Source organism: Phascolarctos cinereus, unplaced genomic scaffold, assembly GCF_003287225.1.
Source record: "Phascolarctos cinereus isolate Bilbo 61053 unplaced genomic scaffold, phaCin_HiC Scaffold_5;HRSCAF=322, whole genome shotgun sequence".
NCBI classification, from domain to species: domain Eukaryota; kingdom Metazoa; phylum Chordata; class Mammalia; order Diprotodontia; family Phascolarctidae; genus Phascolarctos; species Phascolarctos cinereus.
Window position 1 is genome coordinate 356,269,516 of NW_027555958.1, and position 21,347 is coordinate 356,290,862.

The 21,347-nt window shown below is 41.6% G+C and overlaps 1 protein-coding gene across 6 annotated transcripts in view; it reads left to right on the top strand.

The window, feature by feature from the left end:
- Positions 1–12,077: 12,077 nt before the first annotated feature.
- Positions 12,078–21,347, top strand: part of TLR5 (toll like receptor 5) — a 74,417-nt gene continuing 65,147 nt past the window's right edge. For 2 of the 6 annotated variants that reach the window (XM_020982198.2, XM_020982205.2), the window contains exon 1: positions 12,508–12,782. The gene's annotated coding sequence lies outside the window, so the exon portion shown is untranslated. The other 4 variants (XM_020982200.2, XM_020982199.2, XR_002323601.2 and 1 more) reach the window with 4 other exon arrangements.

The following is a 21,347-nucleotide window of genomic DNA, read 5'->3' on the forward strand; positions in this document are numbered from 1 at the left end:
TCAAAGGTAATATTTTAGCTGGAATTTGAAGGAAGCCAGGAGGTGGAGATGGGAGGGTGAGCATTCACCAGTGACAGCCAACGAAAATGCCCTTCTTTCAAGATGGGAGTTTCTTGTTTGAGGAACAGCAAGGAGACTAGTGGCATTGAGTGTAAGGTATAAGAAGACTGGAAAGGTTGGGTTGGGGGCAGGTTATAAAGAGTGTTGAATGCTGAAAGAAGATTTTCTATTGATCCTGGAGACGATAGGGAGCTACTGGAGTTTCTTGAGTAGCAATATGATGTGGTCGGAACTGTGCATTGGAAAGATCACTTTGACAGCAGAGTGGAGGGTTGACTAGAATGGGGAGAGATCTGAGGTGAGGAGACCCAACAGCAGGCTTTCACAATAGTCCAGGCATGAGGGAGTGAAGGCCTGCAACTAGGATGGTGGCAATGTCAGAGGAGAGAAGGGGGCATATATGAGAGATGTTTCAAAGGTAAAATCTTTGGCAACAAATTAGATATGAGGAATGAGAGAGAGTGAGGGGTTGAGGATGACACCTAGGTTGGAAACCTGAGTGACTGGGAGGGTGACTGAGAAGATGGTGGTATCCTCAATAATAGGAAAGTTAGGAAGAGGGAAGAGTTTTAGGGGAAAGATATTAAGTTCAATTTCGGATACATTGAGTTTAAGAAGTCCATGGGACACATAGTTTAAGATGTTCGATAAACAGTTAGAGATGCCAGACTAGATAGAGATTAAGGCTGGATAAATGGCTTTGAGAATCATTAGCACAGAGATGATCACTGAATCCACGGGAGCTGATGAGATCATCAAGCAAAATAGTCAGCCAATAAGTATTAATTAAGCACCTACTAGGTGCTAGGTACTATACTAATTACTGGGGATACAGAGGAAGGTAAAAGACAGTCCCTAACCTCAAGAAGCTCACAGTCTAATGGAAGAGATAATATACAAACAAGATATAGACAAGATAACTTGGAAATAATTAGCAGAGGTAAGGCACTAGAATTAAGAGGGATGGGGGGAAACTTCTTGTAATAATGGGGATTTTAGCTAGAACCTGAAGGAAGACAGAGAAGCTAAGAGGTGGAGATGAGGAGAGAGAGCATTCCTGGGGTGGGAGAGAGCAAGTGAAAATGCTCAGGGCTCCTAGTTAACTGGCATGATCTGGATGGAGAGCCAGCAAAAGAGGCTAAGAAGGAACAGTTGGATGGGTAGGGGAAGAATCAAGAATGGAGCAGTGCCCCAAAAACCTGGAAAGAAGAGAATATCAGGAAGAGGTTGATTCATAGTGAAAGACTGCAAAGAGGTCCAGAAAGATGAGGACTGAGAAAAAGCCATTAGATCTGGCAGCTAAGAGATCACTGAGGGGGCAGCTAGATGAGGCACAGTGGATAGAGCATTGGCCCTGGAGTCAGGAGGACTTGAGTTCAAATGTGACTTCAGACACTTATTAGCTGTGTAAACCTGGGCAAGTCACTTAACCCCAATTGCCAGAAAGAGGAAGAGGAAGAGAAAGAGGAGGAGAAATCACTGATAATGTTGGAAAGAGCAGTTTCAGTTGATTGATAAAATCAGAAGCCATATTGTAGAAAGTTAAGAAAAGAGTAATAGGAAAAAAATGGAAGCATCGACTGTTAGATGGCCTTCAAAAGGAGTTAAGCCACAAAAGGAGGAGAGATAAGCATTGGAGATGGAAAGGTCAAGTGAAGGTGTTCTATTTTTTTAATTAATTAATTTTAGTTTTAGTTTTCAACATTCATTTCCATAAGTTTTTAAGCTTTAAATTTTCTCTGCCTCCCCCCCCACCCCTTCCCAAGATGGTATGCACTCTGATATAGGCTTTACGTATACATTCTTATTAAACATATTTTCACATTAGTCATGTTGTAAAGAAGAATTGGAATCAATGGAAGAAACCACAAGATAGAAGAAACACAACAAACAAAAAAAGCAAATAGTGTGCTTCCATCTGCATTCAGACTCCACAGCTCTTTCTCTGGATGTGGACAGCATTTTCCATCACGAGTCTTTTGGAGTTGTCTTAGATCCTTGCATTGCTGAGAAGAGTTAAGTCTATCAAAGTCAGTCATCGCACAATGTGGCTATTGCTGTGTACAATGCTCTCCTGGTTCTGCTCACTTCACTCAGCATTAGTTCACATAAGTCTTCTAGGTTTTTCTCAAGTCCACTTGATCATCATTTCTTATAGCACAATAGTATTCCATTACATTCATATACCACAACTTGTTTAGCCATTCCCCAGTTGATGGGCATCCCCTCAATTTCCAATTCTTGGCCACCACAAAAAAAGCTGCTATAAATATTTTTGTACATGTAGGTCTTTTTCTTATTTTTATGATCTCTTTGGGATACAGCCCTAGAAGTGGCATTGCTAGGTCAAAGGGTATGCACATTTTCATAGCTCTTTGGGCATAGTTGCAAATTACTCTCCAGAATGGTTGGATTGGTTCACAACTCCACCAACAATGCATTACTGTTCCAATTTTACCACATCTTCTCCAGCATTTATAATTTTCCTGTTTTGTCTCTGATAGGTGTGATGTGGTAACAAAGAGTTGTTTTGGTTTGCATTTCTCTAATCAATAGTGATTTAGAGCATTTTTTCATATGATTATAGGTAGCTTTGATTTCTTCATCTGAAAACTGCCTATTCATATCAGTTGGGGAATGCAAGTGAAGGTTTTTTGAGGAGTGGAGGAAGATGTGGGCATGTTTGTAGACAGAAGAGAAATAACAGTCGGCAGAGATTGAAGATAAGTAAGAGAGTAGGGATGATAGGGCAATCTTCTGGAGAAGATGGGATCCGCTGGTATATTTAGGGGGATTTCCCTTGGCAAGGAAAAGGGCCACCTCTTCGTATGAGACAGAATATAAGAGGAGGTAGTGATTTAAGTCATCAGAGTCATGTGAAAGGAGGAGGGGAAAAGAGAGCTTTTAGTGAATGGCCTTAATTTTTTTTTCAGTGAAATATGATGCAAGGCTCTCAACTAAGAAGATGTAGACAGGGGGAGCCATGAGAGGTTTGAAGAGGGATGAAAAGGTTGGGGAAAATCACTGTGGTAAATGGATTAGTACATCAATTCAGGAGGTGTAAAAGGATAGTCTTGCCCTAGTGACTGCTCAGTTGAGATTATGTAACAAAGTTCATAGTGGATCCAACCAGCACAGTTTTATGATTTTCTCCAGATTCATTCAGCAGCATTGGGAGTGGGGATGAAGGCAGTGGATGGTGGGAGTAACCTGAAGCTGAAGCTTGGCAGACCATGATCAGATAACCTTCATAACCTAGCCCCTTCCTATCTTTCCAGTCTTCTCACACCTTATTCCTAGCCACTTACTCTTCACTCCAGTGACACTGGCCTGGATGTTCCATGAACAAGACACTGCATCTCTCACCTCTGAGCATTTTCTCTGACTGTTCCCCTTTCTCAACTCTGGCTACTGACCTCCCTAGTTCCCTTTAAATCCCTACTAAAATCTCATCTTTTGCTGGAAGTCTTCCCTGATTCCCCTTAATTCTAGTGCCTTCCCTTCTTAATTATTTCCTATACATACTGTTTATCCTGTATGTAGTTTGCTTTGTTTATGTTTGTTTGCATGCTGTCTCCTCCATTAGATTGTAAATTCCTTGAGGGTAGGAACTGTCGTATAGCTCTTTTTGTACTCCCTAGACCTTAGCACAATGCCTGGAAAATAGTAGGCGCCTAACAAATGTTAATAATTCATTGATTGATAAGGGAACGAGAGACTCAAGACAATATTAGATAATATTGAGCTATCACCTCTTTTTGGTTTGGCCTGATCTCAACTCTAGTCCGCTCCCCTGATATACACCTGTCTTCTCTCTCCTGTGTCTCAAGTTCAAGGTAATTTACTCAGTTGTTTCAGTTGACTCTTTGTGGCCCCTTTGGGGTTTTCTTGGCAAAGATACTGGAATGACTTGCCATTTCTTCTCCAGCTCATTTTGCAGTTGAGGAAACTGAGGCAAACAGGGTTAAATGACTTGCCCAGGATCGCACAGCTGGTAAGTGTTTCAGGCCAAATTTGAATTCAGGAAGATCTATCTTCCTGAATCCAGGCCTGGCACTCTATCCATTACACCACCTTAGCTGTCCTTTCAAGTTAATACTCTACAACTTGAAAGGAAGAACCTTCCTTAAGGCTACTGGAACATGCAAACAAATGGAGTTCCTGGAACAAAACTCTACTCAGAATATCTATTAATATATGACTTCTCCTCAGAATATCTGATGACAGTGCCTATGACCTAATTTAGGTACAATAATAGCATCCAAAGTCTCTGAGCCCAGATCTCAACAACTCCAGGCTACATATACATAGGTCCATAGATTTTCCAACTGCAAGGGACATTAGAGGCCATCTAGCCTTTCATTTTAGAAGTAAAAGCAATAAAAGCTCCGGGAGGTTAAGCGTCTGGCCCAGGGTCACACAGATAGTGATTCAAATACACATCTCACAATTCTAAATCCAGCCCTTCTTTGTCATACTATCTCTCCAGTAAAAACACTCACGTTTAATAGATGAGGAAACTGAAGTTAAATGACTTGTCCAAGGTCAAATAGGTAGTATCAGATCCAAGAGATAATATATAAATCATTTATTTTGCAAGCCTTAAATACACTATGTAAGTGCTATCATGTGAATGTTATAGCACTAATTTGGAACTATGCCCAAAAGGCTATAAAATTGTGCATACCCCTTGACCCAGCAATAGCACTTCTAGGGCTGTATTCCAAAGAGATCATAAAAATGGGAAAAGGACCCATATGTACAAAAATATTTCTAGCAGCTCTTTTAGTGGTGACAAAGAATTGGAAATTGAGGGGATACCCATCAATTGGGGAATGGCTGAGCAAGTTGTGGTATATGAATGTAATGGAATACTACTGTGCTATAAGAAGTAATGAGCAGGCAGACTTCAGAAAAACCTGGAAAGATTTAGATGAACTGATGCTGAGTGAAGTGAGCAGAACCAGGAGAACATTGTACACAGCAACAGTAGCACTGTGTAATGACCAAATTTGATAGACTTAGCTCTTCTCAGCAGTTCAAGGATCTAAGACAATTGCAAAAGACTCGTGATGAAAAATGCTATCCACATCCAGAGAAAAGAACTATGGAGTCTGAATACAGTTCGAAGTACACTATTTTCTCTCTCTCTTTTTTTTTGTTTGTTTCTTTCTTATGGCTTTTCCCTTTGGTTCTAATTCTTTACAGCAAGACTAACGTGAAAATATGTTTAATAAGAATATATATGTAGAGCCTATATCAGATTGCATGCTGTCTTGGGGAGGGGGGAAGGGGAGGAGGGGGAAAAAATTTGAAACTCAAAATCTTATAAAAGTGAATGCTGAAAAGTAATAATAAATAAATAAATATATTTTTAAATATATGTTACAGCTCTGTGTAAATGTCATCATCATCATCATCATCATCATCATTAAAATTCAGGTGCCCTGATTCCAGTCCTAGTACCATATTTATGGTACCACATTGCCTCTCCTCTTTTCCAATAAGGTATAAGACATTGCCTCCAAGTGACAAACATTAATCTCTTCCTCTTGGTTAACTGTACCTGTGGAGAGCCTAAATGCTCAAGTCATAAAGTTATCACTGTCAGCTTCTTAGTAGCTTATCCTAATTGTAGGTAGAGTACCTAGGAGAAAATTTTTTTTTAATTTAATTTTTTTAATTAAAATTAAAACTTTTGTTTGATGAACTTTCATTCATTTTCAACAAATAAGTCAATCAGGAATCTGATACAATTACAAATTCAGAAATTGAATAGCTGGACCCAAAGAGAGTCATTAACGTTCCAGTACTGGGGTGGGGAACCTGTGGCCTCAAGGCCATAGGTGGCCTTCTAGGTCCTCAAGTGCAGCCTTTTGACTGAGTCCAAGTTTTATGAAACAAATCCTTTTATTAAGGGGATTTATTCTGTGAAGTTTGGATTCAGTCAAAGGGCCACACTTGACAATCTAGAGGGCCACATGTGGCCTCGAGGCCGTAGGTTCCCTGCCCTTGGTCCAGTATCAGCTTGAAAGAAGACCTCCAGTGGAGTGCCCCAGGAATCCATCCTGGGCTCCATTTATGACATGCTTATCAATTTTGAAGATGACATAGAAGATGGAATGGATATTACTGGACTGGATGACAGAATCAGGATCCAAAAAGATTTTGAGAGATCAAATCTCAAGAGATTTTTTGTTCGTGTGTTTTTAATAGACCTGTGACTTCATCATTAAAAGGGACTACCAGTCAGGACCTTCCTCCATTAAATAACATCAACCCCCTCTCTGCACCTTATAGTCTTAGAGAGTTGATTGAAGGACTTAGAAAATTAATTGAGGTTAGATGAGTTTCCCAAGGTCACACAGCCAGGACGAGGCAGGAGTCGGATGCCAGTCTTCTGAGGCCAGTTCTCTACCCACTGACATACTGTGCCCTGATCTTTACCCAGAAGGACCCCTGGTCCCCTCCAGCTGCCTCTTAATAAAGTTAATAGTGATAAAGGTAAAGTCTTACACTTGAGTTCAAAAAATTGAATCCACAAGTATAGTATGGGAGAGATGTGTGTAGATAGCATTTTTTTTTCTGAAAAATACCTGGAGGATAGGTTCTATCTTTCTGTATTCAAGTACAATGGCCTTTGATGACAAATCATTAATTAGATTACAAATAAAGCTTTGTTCTTCATGTAAAAGAAAAAGAAAAATAGCTGGAGGTTTAAATATGTTACAGATTCCTATGAGTCAACAGTGAAATACAGCAACTAAAAAAAAGGAATGCCATCTTGGGTTGTCATAAGAGAGACATTGGGTCTGGGAATAAGGATCTGATAGTTCCAATGGACTCTACTCTGATCAGACAATATCTTGCAGATTGTGTTCAGTTCCAAGTACCACATTTTAGGAAAGCATTGATAAACCTGAAAGAGTCCCAAGGAAGATGACAAGGATGGTGAAGGGCCTTGAGTTAGTGCCATATGAGGATTGATTATAGGGACTCGATCTGTCTAGCCTAGAAAAGATAAGACTTCTGGGGAAAACAGGATAGCTGTCTTCAAGTTACTGAAGGATTATAACCCAATAGGAGAATTTTGAGGGCACAGCCAAGATGGTGGATTAGGGGCAGCTGCCTCTCCCAATGTTACCCCTCAAACAACTTTAAAATAACATCTCAAATAAAATTCTGGAGTGGCGAAGCCAACAGAAAGTTAGGGGTGAGATATTTTTTCTGACCTAAGAAAACTTAGGAGGGAGGCAGCAGTGGTCTGTAACACCAAGGTGAGGTCTGGTGGAAGTTGGTCTGGAGCCCACACACTTGGAGGTGGCAACAGCAACTGAAGCTGTTTTAGGGGCTCTCAGTGCAGAGACACCAATCACCTTCTGAAAGAGATCCCAGGAATAGTAGAGCCATATTCCAGAGCATCAAGATCAAAAGCAGCCAGGAAGAAACAATTCAAATATCAGGGAGACACAGTCAGGATCACACAAGATTTAGTGGCTTCCAAGTTAAAGGATCAAAGGGCTTAGAATATGATATTCCAGAAGGCAAAGGAGCTAGGATTAAAACCAAGAATCATCTACCCAGATAAACTGAGTGTAATCCTTCAGAGGAAAAAATGGATGTTTAATGAAATACAGAACTTTCAAGTATTTCTGATGAAAAGACCAGAGCTGAACAGAAAACTTAACATTCAGATGAAAGACTCAAAAGAAGCATGAAAAGGTAAACATGGAAAAGTAATCATAAGGGACTCAATAAAGTTAAACTGTTCACATTCCTTTGTGGGAAGGTAATACATGTAGCTCCTAAAAACTTTATTAGGGCAATTAAAAGGAGCTTACAGAGACAGAAGTCATAGGTGTAAGTTGATTATGTTGGAATGATTTCTAAAAGAATGATAGGGAGAGAAAGAGGAGCACTAGGAGAAAAGGGAAAGGAGAGGTAAAATAGGGAAATTTTCCTCATATAAAAGAAGCATACAAAGAAGAGCTTTTACAGTGGAAGGGGAAATGGGGGGAAGGTGGCAGGCAATGCTTGAACGTTGCTGTCATCAGAATTGGTTCAAAGAAGGAAGAATTTATATGCACACTCAATTGTATATAAGAAGTATAACTTGCCCAATAGGGAAATGGGAGAAGAAGGGGATAAGAAAAAGTGGGGAAAGGGGGGATGATAAAGGGGAGAACAGATTAAAGGAGGCAGTGATTAGAAGCAAAATAGGCTTTTGAAGAGGGATGCAACAGAGAGACAAAGACAGAGACAGAGAAAGGAAGAAACAAAAGATAATGGGATGGAGGGAAATATACAGTTAGTAATCATAACTGTGAGTGTGAATGGGATAAGCTAACCCGGGCTGGGGAACCTGTAGCTTTGAGGCCACCTGTGGACTTCTAGCTGCTCAGGCTAGTTTTATAGAACAAATTCTTTTATTAAGGGTATTTGTTCTGTGGAGTTTGGATTCAACCAAAGGGCCACACTTGAGGACCAAGAGGGCCACATGTGGCCTGCAGGCTGCAGATTCCCCACCCCTGAGATAACCCATAAAATGAAGCAGACAACAGAATGGATTAGAAACCAAAATCCAACAATATGTTGTTTACAAGAGGCAACTTGAAACAGAAAGACTCATGCAGAGTTTAATAAATTAAAAGGTTAGACCAGAATCTGATTTGCATCAGCTGAAGTTAAAAGGTACAGGTAGCCATCATGATCTCAGACAAAGCAAAATGGAAAACAGACCTAATTAAAAGAGATAATCGGGGAGAGTTCATTTTGCTAAAACGTGCCATAGACAATGAAGTAATATCAAACATTTTTACAGCAGGTTCCTCTGATAAAGACCTCATTTCTCAATGTATTCTGAGTACAGAACTAAGTCAAATTTTTTTTTAAAAATCCATTCACCAATTGATAAATGGTCAAAGGATATGAGCAGGCAGTTTGGAAAAGAAGAAATAAAAGCTATCTATAACCATATGAAAACATGTTCTAAATCTTTATTGAGAAATGCAAATTAAAACAATTCAGTACCACTTCACATCTATCAGAAGTAACAAATGCTGGAGGGGATGAGGGAAAAATAGGTACACTAATGAACTATTGGTGGAGTAGTGAACTGGTCCAACCATTCTGGAAAATAACTTGGAACTATGCCAAAAGGGACAAAAAACTAAGTATATCCTCTGACCCAGTAATATCACTATTAGGTCTGTATCTAAAAGAGATCAAAGAAAAAGGAAAAAAACCTATATGTACAAAAATATTTATAGTAACTCTTTTTGTAATGGCAAAGAATTGGAAATTGAGGTGATGATCATCAGTTGAGGAATGGCCAAATAAGTTGTGGCATATGATTGTGATGGAGTACTACTGCATTACAAGAAATGATGGGGGGGAGGGGTGGTTCAGAAAAACCTAAGTGAACTCATGCAAACTGAAGTGAGAAGAACTGGGAGATGATCATGCACAGTAACATCAAGCAATGTTGCAACGGTGATCAACTGTGAAAGACTTGGCTACTCTGATCGATACAATGATCCAAGACAATTCCAAAATACTCATGATGAAAAAATGCTATCCAACTCCAGAGAGACAACTGATGAACTCTGACTACAAATTGAAATATAATTTACTCACTTTGTTTTTCTTGCTTTTTTTGAAATATGCTGAATACGGAAATAGGTTTTGCATGATTTCACATATATAATTGATATCCTATGTCTTGCTTTCTCAGTGGGTTGGGAAAGGGGTGGGAGGGAGGGAAAAAATTTGGAACTCAAAATTCAAAGAAAAGAATGTTAATAATAATAATAATTTTTTTAAAAGGAAGGAGATTTGTTTTTCTTGGACCCAAGAGTAGAAATAGGCATGGGATGGAAGTTGCAAAGAGGAAAATTTAGGACTGATTTCAGGAAAAACTTCCTAACAATTGGCCTTGTCCAAAAGTGTCAAGGTCTGGCTAGCCAGGTAGCATTTCCCACCCCCACTAAGCAAGTGAAGTCTTCAAGCAAAATCAGGATGACCATATGTCATAGAGTGAATTCTTTATTAAGTATGAGTTGGACCATATAGCTCTGTGATCTCTTCCAACTAAAATTCTCTGAAACATTTATTGAGTACATACTTAGTGTAATGAAAAGGCATAATGCCAGGTGGGGCAGCTAGGTATCTCACCCAGCCTGGAGTCAGGAAGACTTGAGTTCAAATCCAGCCTCAGACACTGACAGTATAACCTTAGACAAGTTACTTGAGCTGTTTTTTGCTCAGTTTCATCTTCTGTATAATGGTGATAATAACAGCACCTACTTCCCAGGGTTGGTATGAAGATCAAATGAGGTAATACTTGGCATATAATAAGGGTTATGTAAATGTTAGCTATTAATATTAGATGCTGGGAATACAAAACCAAACCAAACAAAAACAGTCTTTATGTTCAAGAAGCTTATAGTCTACTAAAAAAATTCTACTGAACAAATATTTCATAAGTGCCTCAGACCCCAGACATTGTGCCAGGCCTTGCAAGCTAATTCCTTGAGAGCAAAGGCTGTTCGATTCTTTTCTTTGTATCTTAGTGCCTGGTACACAGTAGGCATTTCATAAATGCTTGTTGATTGTGACTGAAAACTAAAAAGCGATAGTAAATATCACAGGGAGCTTTTTAACCATGATTTTGCCTCAGATTTTCCTCCAAACTGTTGTTAGAGACAGGGCATTAGGCAGAATAGAGCACTTGATATAAGTAGGATTTGGGTTTTTGTGTTGTGAATCTGGTAGCTGACATTTCCCAGCATGGTTTCTGGTTGTCAGTTTTTTCCCCTGGCCTCCCACATAAACCATCCCTCAACTCCAAGGTAAAGGGCTAAGATCACTTCCTGCCTTAAGGTGGAAAGTTGCAGGGATGGAAGGGAGGTGGGGGAGGGATAAAGAGAGAGGAAGAAATTAGTGTGACTTTACTTCCAATAGAAGACCAGGTAACAAGCTACCTCATCCCTCTGTCTAATCAAACTTTTGGAAATCCTCTTGGAAATATTTACTATTACTTTACAGTTTTCGATCACAATCAACAAGCATTTAACCAAGTTGCCTTAAGAGTCAAGTCCTCACTCCATAATTAAGCTAAAGTCTTTGTTTTACCCTTATCTTTTTCAGGTTTGTCAATCAACAAGTCAATCAATGAGTTTGTTAAGCTTTAGGCAAAGGCATTGGGATCAGGAAGCTAAACTGCTTTGAGATTAAACTGGACTTTAAAGGGGGGAGGGAAGGTTAGTTGGGGGGGTAAAAACACTCTTCTCTCCCTCAGCTCCCTCCCCCCAAACTCTTCCCCTTGCTAGCCCAAATTTCCCCCATCTGACCTTACCCCTAAGCCAAGCAATGACTGGTAGATTTCATACCTGCCCTAGAAGTGGGTTTTAGTTGTGAACGCCATTTCCCCAATCTTCAACATAAGATAACTTCAAATTGTTAAAACTTTGCCCTGGTCTGGTATGTTCCTATGGGTTACTAGGAAAATTCTTGCATTTGAACGGGTGAAGAAAGAAAATAAGGAAAAAGGGAGATTTGCAGCAAAAGTCCAAGATGTCTCTAGAACTCTGCAGGATCAATTCCAAGTGTCAATTTTACTCTTCCCTCCCGCCACTCCCACCAAAAGCTTGAGGGTTACATGCACATCACTAGCTTTATCCTTTAGGTCCAGGGGCAACTACTGCTTAATTTGCCGCATCACCCCTTCCTCTCAAACAAGGTTCTTTTCTCTTTGCCTCTCTTTACCCCCTGCTCCTCAAGACTGAAGCACAGTCTGGCCCTGGCTCTAATTTCATCAAGCAACGAGGTAGTGCAGTAGACAGTGCTGGTCTGGAGTCTGAAACACTCCTCCCCCTGAGTTCAAATCTAATATTAGACACTAGCTGTGTGTGACCCTAGGCCTCAGTTCCTTATCTGTAAAATGATCTGGAGAAGGAATGGTAAGCCACTCCTGTCTCTTTGCCAAGAGTCAGACAAGACTGAAACTACTGAACAACCACAAATTTCATACTGTACCCGCACACTACTTCAACACTTGCGTGCACGTACAGACACACACCCTAACTTCCTTCTCTGCTTCAACCTCCTCGATCCATTGTCAGGGACCAACGACCCCCAAAACTCCCCGCCTCTCGGCCTGCCGCTTCAGCTCCACCAGGAGGCAAGAGCAGTTTAGGACCCACCGCCCAGACCCGCCCCCCCCATGCCCCTCACTTCTTGGAACTCGAGATAAGATTGAGGCTAGCTTCGAGGAGGGTGGTGACGGATGGGGAGTCCTGGGGGTGGCGGCTGGAAGAGGGAAGAGTAGGAAGAGTCCCCCAGGGTGGCGAGATGAAAAGAATAGAAAACTGGTGCTTGAGCCACGGGAGGAGAGAATCTTGGCAGGACTGAAGAGAAAGCATTGGGAATAGGTGAGTTGAGGAGCTGGATGGGGGTGTGGACAGCCGTCAGAGAGCTGCCCAGCGGTAAGATCCTTTTTCACCCTCTGGGTGTAAGGGGCGGGACGAAACTGAATAGATTCTTGGAGCCGTGGGAGGGGACCCCTCCCTTTAGGAAAGCCGGAAGGAACCTGGGACTGAAGCCTGGGGCTCGCCAAAGACTAAGACTTCGGGCCTGGTAGATAATGACAAGCCTTGGGGGCCCTCTGAATCAAGCCTGGGAAGCAAAGAAGACTGAAGGCTGAGGGGGAATGGTCTCTGGAGGTGAGCTGCGCTGGCAGAAGCTTTTTCGGAAGTTATAAGGGCCAGGCAAGACACAGACACACAGACAAACACACACACACACACACACACACACTCACACATACACACACACACACACACACACACACACACACACACACACACACTCACATACAGAGGTGAGCCCCAAGGTAATTTCTTGCTGATAAGAAGAGGAAGAGGCCGTTTCTAGTGGACCGGGAGGGGCGGGGGAGGAGGGACGCGGCAGAGCTTGGGGACTACAAACTATTCTAAAAGAAAACATCTTGGTGGGGGAGGAGGAGTAAGAATAAGACCTTGGGAGACCCAGACCTAGAGGGACAGGAATGATGATAATAATAACAGTTGTTACTACTTAACATTTGCATTTAGCATTTAGCATTTGCATAGGTTAACTTTTCCCCAAACACTTTCATACTGAATCATTATCCTAATTCTTATCTTCCTAAATTGCCTTCTGAGGGTGACTGGAGGTGTGTAACCTGCCCAACGTTCCCTTTCGGATTGCAGGCTGACCCACCTAGGCGTCACCTCACGTTCTGCCAGAGAACTAGGTGTGTAGCTGGAAATATTATAAAGCAGCCAAGAGAGGAGAAAGGGGCACAATTTAGGGGAGGGGGAACCCAAACTTGAGTGATGTGATTATAAATCATAGCTACATTTACATGGCAGTTTATGAGCTACAAAGCTACTTTCTTCATAACAACGATGTGACGAAGGAACTACAAGTATTAGTCAAAAGTCACTGAACATTTATTAAGCGCCTACTATGTACCAGGCACTGTATTAAGCACTGGAGATGCAAAGAAAGCATCCCCCACCAAAAACAAACAAACCAAAAAACAGTCCCTGCTCTCAAGGAGCCCAAAGTCTAATGCAAGCAGCTATGTACAAGCAAGCTATATGCAGGATTAATTGAGATAATCAACAGAAGGAAGGCACTAGAATTAAGGAAGGTCAAGAAAGGCATCTTGTAGAAGGTGGAATTTTAGCTGGAACTTGAAGGAAGCCAGGGAAGGTAGGAGGGAGAGTATTGGCGGCATGGGAGAGTACCAGGAAAATGCTGAGTCTACAAATGAAATATGGAGTTTGAGAAATAGCAACGAAGTCTGTGTCACTGGATCCCAGAGTACGGGGGAGATATAAGGTGTAAGAAGACTGGAAAGGTAAGATGGTGCTAGTTATGAAGGCCATTGAATGTGAAGCAGAAGATTTTATATTTGATTCAGGAGGTGATAGGGAGCCATTGGAGTTAATTGAGTAGGAGATCACCATGGTCAAATCTGTGCTTTAGGAAGATCACTTTCGTGTCTACTCGGAGGATGGACTGGAGTTGGGAGATCTGTGGCAGGGAGACCTGGACTATTTAAATAGTCCAAGAGTGAGGGGATAGGGCTTGAACCAGGGTGGTGGCAGTGTCAGAGGAGAGAGGGGAATAGGTAAGAGATGTGGCAAAGATAAAATTGACAGACCTTGGCAACAGATTGAAAGATACGGGTTAGGGTAAGAGAGAATTGGGAGTCCAGCAGGGCACCTCTTGTTACCTCTATTCTGATTCTCCCATCTGCTAACTGGGGCAAGTAGGTGGCACAATGGATAGAGTGCCAAACCTGAAGTCAAGAAGATCTGAGTTTAAATCCAGCCTCAGATACTTACTAGCTGTGTGACTCAGGGGCAAGTCACTTAACTTTGCCTCAGTTTTCTCATCTGCAAAATGAACTGGAGAAGGAAATGGCAACCACTCCAGTATCTTTATTAAGAAAAATCCAAATGGGGTCATGAAGAGTCAGACATGACTGAACAACTCCTATTCCATTGTATTAGATATTTCTAATCCTATGAGGAAGTTAAGACTGAATCCCCACTTTATTGATAAGGTAACTGATGTTCAAGGAACTTGAGTGATTTCCCCAAAGTCATACAGCTGGTATCATAAAAAGCAATATAATGTAGTTGAAAGAGTGCCAAACTTGACATTACAGGCCTTGGATTTTAATTTCCATCCTGTTCCTTATCTGTATGATCTCGGAAGAGATAGTTCACCTCTCTGGAGAAAAAGCACTCCATCTAGAGTCACAGAACCTGGGTTTGAATCCCACTTTCATACTGTGCATTGTCCATTGAGTTTTTTATAGCTGTGTGACCTTGGGCAGTCACTTCCCCTCTGGATATCTCTAAAGATTGTAGATGATCTGTTACGGTCCTTTAAGCTTTAGATCTCATAATCCTGAGCCCCATGTTCCAAATGCAAACTCACTGTAATATTTAACTTAGTTCTCTCATAAATACTGTTGATTCTTAAGGTTCATGATATTAATTCCAATCTAAAAGGGACAGATGGAAAACCTCAGGATTCAAGAGTCTTGAGTGAATTTTTTTGTTGGTACCCATGGTGTTCTTGGCTCTCTACAGTAGGCACCAGCAGAATCTTGTAATTGAGGAAGGTTTGGGGATGGGGAGTCTGTCGATAAGTATTTCTTAAGTGCCTACTGTGTGCCAGATACTTTGCTAAGCACTGGAGACACAAAGAAAGGCAAAAGACAGTCCCTGCTTTCAAGGAGCTCCCAGTCAATGAGGGTAGCTGCTCTAAGGGCATCTATTAAAGCTGCCATGATCTATCATTTGATATAGCACCTTGTAGTATCCGTTTCCCCAGGAGTCTGCTCTATAGACACTTGGATGGATTGGGTGCCACTTCCCAGAACACTGGTTAATGAGTGTCTGCAGCATGTTTGCCCACCACCATGCACCACCAATCACAGCAATCACCTGTTGCTGAATGAGGTTGTAATCAGTACGATTAACGTCATTCTTTGGGCCCTTGGATACATTTAAATGTTTTCTCTTGTTCACTAGATGGGAAAGGGTGTTAATGATTACAAGCTGATGCTGGGCATAGTCATAAATCGACAGGAGACTGACTACTCTGGTTAACTAGCCAGGCTTCATCATGTATTTTTCTCCAGTCTCATCTGCTCATCAGACTCAGACATGGTTGTAATGAGTCTGTCTAGGTCTTCTTTAGAATCTCTCTCTTTCTTTCTTCACCTTCTTGGTGGGTGCCCATGTTCTGATGACTGTGGGATAGTACTTCCCTCTGAGCAGTAAATATAGAGACGTCTGTTAAGAGTTAATTACTTAATGCAAATTTGGGAATGGTTTAGAGAGCGGTTGCCCACTTGCAAAATATCTGAGGAGAGGAGGTCTCTCTAAGATGGAGGTACCCAAGTTTAGCTTTGAAGGATGCAAACAATTCTATGAAGCAGAAGTACAGTAGAAATATATCCTAGGCATGCAGCACTGCCATTTAAAGGGGCAGAAGGGAATGCCACGTTCATGAAATACCTAATGTCTAATTTGGCTATGACCTAGTTAGTATACATGAAGGAGAGTAATGTCTGGAAAAATAGGCTGGAGCCGGACTTTGGACATCTTTAAATGCCAATTTAAGGAGTTTATATTTTATCCTAGATACAGTAGTAAGCCATTGAAGCTTCTTGAAATGGTCAATGCTGTGTTTTAGGAAGGCGATTTTGGCAGTTATGTCAAAGATGGATTATTCCCTCCTACTCTCTCCTGTCCCCCTTCTTGTAGGAATATACTCCTTGGTGTTCCCACCTGTTGGTACTGGTTCCTTTGGAACTGTTAGAATTTCTCCCTTCACTATTGGCAAGCTCAGGATTAAAGAACATGGTAGTTCTGTTTGCACTTTGCATAGGTTTCTATGTCCAACTTGCTACAAGACCTGAGTTGGCTGAGTTCTCTTCATTACTGACAACTAAGAGGAATTCAATTCATTGGCTGGTCAGCTGGGGGCTGATCTTATTGGTTCATGCCAGAAATAGCTCTAGTCAACTCTAATGATGATTAGTGGTGCTTTAGTTGCTCAGGCAGTAAAATGGAAGTGTGGGTAGGGGGAAAAAAGTGTCCTGTCCTCTGAGGATAAAACTGCCACATAAGGGAAGCATTTTAAACCTTTAGAGATGAAAGGTGCCCTTTAAGTAAAATAAATAAGGTGATAGATAAGTACTCATATTAATATTACTGTTTCTTGCCATGCATTTTTGTAATCCTCTGTAATCACAGGCATCAATCCATATCCCATGACTGCATTCTTCAGCAGAGATAAATTTTCTGGAAGGGAGAATGGTTGAAAGCTGCATGTTCTTGTCAACATGAACCCTGCCTGTTTTTCTGTAAAGTCTCTCCCAATTCTAAGATTCTGTGGTTGTAATTACTGTACATTATTGGGCAAGTTAATCCTAGAACCATAGGGCATTAGAGCTGAAAGGAACTTTGGAGATCTCCCAATCCAATACCCTTACCTTACTGAGGAGAAAACAGAGGCTCACAATGGACAAGTAACTTGGCATATTGGAAAGAGCCCTAGATTTGGAAGCGGAGGATCCTAGTTCTGCCCCATGCTACATGTGTGACCTTGAGGAAGTCAAGTCAACCCTCTGGGGTTCAGTTTCCTTATTCATAAAAATGAAGGGTTGGACAAGTTGCTGTCTAAGGACCCTTCGAGCTCAAAGTCTGAGTCCATGAGCCCAAGGTCACATAGCTAGTTGGTGAATTTAAGGCAGTGGGTTTTCCATGAGCTCTTATGCCTTGGCAGTTGGTTGTCCCATGGGAAAGAAGGTGGAGATAATTCCTTTGCCTCCTCAACACCCCCCTAGCCTTAGGTGTAAAGTAGCTAGCTAGACACACAAAATAGTGGTATTTGCTATGCCTTCTACAGGGACTCAATCCCAGTGGGATAGAACAGTGGGCTATATATTTCCAGCAGAGTTCTTGTTTGGGAAGCTTTACTTCTCCATCTATTCTTTTCCTTTTTTTTTTCCTTACCCACACACTCACTTGGGTCTGATCAGCACTAATGAAATCACTTTTCAATTTTCATCTGCTCCAGCTAAGTTCATTACAGTTAAAGCCCTTTTTTGAAATCCCATCACTCAGATATCAACAGCTCCAGACCCCTCTCTTGGCTCCTGTCCCTTCCCTGGGCCTCTCTCACTCCTCAGACAGTCTGGGTAATCCCAATCAGCCACAGATTAGATTTGATTTGATTGTCGAGCTTTCTGTTATCAGCTCTCTCTTGCCTAGCATTGTGGATAGATTTCTTCCCTGGATAGTTCTCAAGTGTTTTCTAATTTCTCCACATTCTCGTCCTCTATACCTTACTCATCACAACTTAATAGAATTCCTTCACAACTCTCCTACTCCCCCCAGAAAAACTTTTTTCTCATTTACATCACAATCCAAATGGCTTGGGCTGCACTTAGCCGATTGGGTCATTACATCCAGGAGATGCAGCACTGTGTCTTTCATGTGCCATCACCTCCCTTGACCTTGCAGCATCCAATCTTCCCTAGCAATTTACTTTCCTCATCAGCAGGCTAGATTTAGCTAAGGTGTGTTCGGGGAGATCATCAAAGCTGCTTTGACCTCAAAGAGAACAAATGTTAATATTCTGACCTAGAATATTGACACTCTCTGACCTTTGCTCTGAGAATCCCAGGCAGAACTGTCATTCAGCAGTGTTTGACTTCTCAGTGAGTCACCTTTTTTCTTCCAAGGGCCTAAAATATAATCAATATAGCTAATTATTAACTATTGCTAATAATGCAGCTTGAGCTGTTCTCTTATAATTAGATGCTTAAGAACTCCTTATGTGCTGCACAGTATTTATAGTTAGTATACCAGTGGGAAGATCTTGGAGATCAGTACACTCTATTTTTCCATCTTTTCTTCCCCTCTACAAAAAGACAATGCCCTACAGATTTTTTGAACTCTGGAAACCAGTTCTAAGGAAAGAAAATGAAATACCAAAAATCTTAAGTTGGTTAACTTAATGTCCCTTTCTCCTTGAAAAGGAAAAAAATCCCCAAAACCATACTATACAAGGTTATTCTGTACTGAATGACCACTTCCACTGCTTTCTCTCCCTGATTGCTTTCTGTGTATTCTAAATGGTAAAATCTAATAGGATTTCTGGGTATCTTTGGATATTCAGAAAGTCGAGGTTACTGTAAGAGCTACTGACTACTGACTTCTGTGACACCCCTGTGGAGTAGCTTCTTTGAATCCAGCAGGTGGTCCTTGAGAGGAATGATGATGACAATCTCATTTATGGAGAATACTTATAAGATGTGTGAAACACTTTTTTGTTTAGTCATTTTTCAGATGTGTCTGACCCCATTTGGGGTTTTCTTGGCAGAGATACTGGAGTGGTTTGCCATTTCCTTCTCCAGCTCATTTTACAGATGAGAAAACTGAGGCAAATAGGATGAAGTGACTTGCCCAGGGCCACACAGCTAGTAAGTGTCTGAAACCAGATTTCAACTGAGGAAGAGGAGTCTTCCTGATTCCAGGCCTGGTGCTTTATCCCACTGCACCACCTTGCTGCCCTAAGCACACCCAAAGCACTTGTCAGTGTGCTCTATAGTGTGCTAAGTTCTGGGAATTCAAAGAAAAGCCAACTCTCTCCCCCACCTCACCACCACCCACCCTCCCTTAAAAAAAAAACCTCACATACAGTCAAGGAGTGGACATTCTAATGAGGGAGACAACATACAAGTAACTAGGTACATACGAGATAAATACAGAGAAAAATAGAAGATAACCTGAAAGGGGAAGGCATTAAGAGAGGACTCAGGAAGGCCTGGCTTCAGGATTTGGGGTTTGAATTGAGCCTTGAAGGAAGCTGGGGAACCTAGGAGGCAGAGGAGAGTCATTTCAGGAATGTGGGACAGACACTGCAAAGGTGTGGAGGTGAGAGATCAGGTTCGTGTTGGTGTCTGAATGGCAAATAAACCAGTGTAGCTGGATACAGAGAGAGAAGAGGAAGCTTGTAAGAAGACTGGAAAGCTAGGAAAGGACCGATCTATGAAGAGTTCTAAAACCAAACAGAATAGGGGGCAGCTAAGTGGCGCAGTGGATAGAGCATTGGCCCTGGAGTCAGGAGGACCTGAGTTCAAATCTGGCCTCAGACACATAACACTCACTAACTGTGTGACCCTGGGCAAATCACTTAACCCCAACTGCCTCACCCCTCAAAAGAAAAAACCAAACAGGATTTTCTATTCAAACCTGTAGATAACAGGGAGCCGCCAGGGTTCATTGATCAGAGAAGACATGGTCAGAGCTATTCTTTTTAGGCAATCAAGGTTAAATGACTTGCCCAGGGTCACATGGTTAGTAAGTATCTGAGGCTAGATTTGAGATCAGGTCCTCCTGACTGCAGGGCTGGTGCCCTATCCACTGCTTCACCCCAGACCTATTCTTTAGAACACTCCTCTGGGTGCCTGAGCGTAGGACTGACTGGAACAGGGAGAGTGTTGAGGCAGGGAGACCAATTAGAAGGCAAATGCAGTAGTCCAGGCAAGAGGTGAGGAGAGTCTAAACTAGGCTTGTGATTGTATGAATCAACAGAAGGGAGGTCGAGGAGCTATGTTGTGGAGTGAGAATTTCAGCTGTGGTTTACACCATTTGCTTGTCCTCACAGCTTCTAGCTACAGGTATTTGAGCATCTCATTTGTAAAAATGAGGGGATTGGTAGGTGATCTCTAAGCAGGTCATTTTAGTTCTATTATTTTATGATCCTCTGAAAACAATAACCTAGTTCTCTTCAAGACAGATTGAGTTACATGATGGAAAATGCTATCCACATCCACAGAAAAGAACTATGCAGTCTGAATGCAGATGGAAGCATACTAATTTCTCTCCTTTTCTTTTGTTGTTTTGTTTTATTTCTTCTTTTTTTGTGGTTCCTCCCATTAGTTCTAATTCTTCTGTACATCATGACTAACGTGAAAACATGTTTAATATGAATGTATAAGTAGAGCCTATATCAGATTGCACACTGTCTTGGGGAGGGAGGAGGAGAAGGAAGGGGAGAAAATTTAAAACTCAACATCTTATGGGAGTGAATGTTTAAAACTAAAAATAAATAAATAAATAATTTTTAAAAAGAAAAAAAAAGACAGATTGAGTTATAAACACCACCCTCATATCAGTCTTTACTTACCACTCAGCTATGGAGCATTATGAGGCAGGAGTCACCGGGCAAAAGGAAGGAAGGAAGAGAAATAGAAGACAATGGAGTGTGCCTTCCCTAGAGGTGCTGCAGGAAGAGGTAGCCACAGCAACACCAAAGAGGTTGGGGCTGAGCAGCAGGTAGGGAAGGGGGAGGGAGCTTTGAACCCCTTCTCATGTTAGACCTGGTACAGCTATACCCCTTACCTGTGGTTAGTGACCCTACATGTGTGTGACCTACACATGTGTGACCCCCAAAGGACTTAGGCACTGGACTACCTCCATAGCCTGTGCCTAAAACTTCAGAGATAAATGACTGTATTTCTTCCTCCCTTTTTCTGAGAGTGGTACAGTGGACAAAGTGATAGAGTCGGAGGGAGGAAGACCTCCTTTCAAATCCCACCTCAGACATTTAGCAGCTATGTAAACTCCCCCCCCCACATTAGTTTCCTCATCTGAAAAATGGGGATAACAATAGGAGCTACTTCAAAGGGTTGTTGTAAAAAGCAA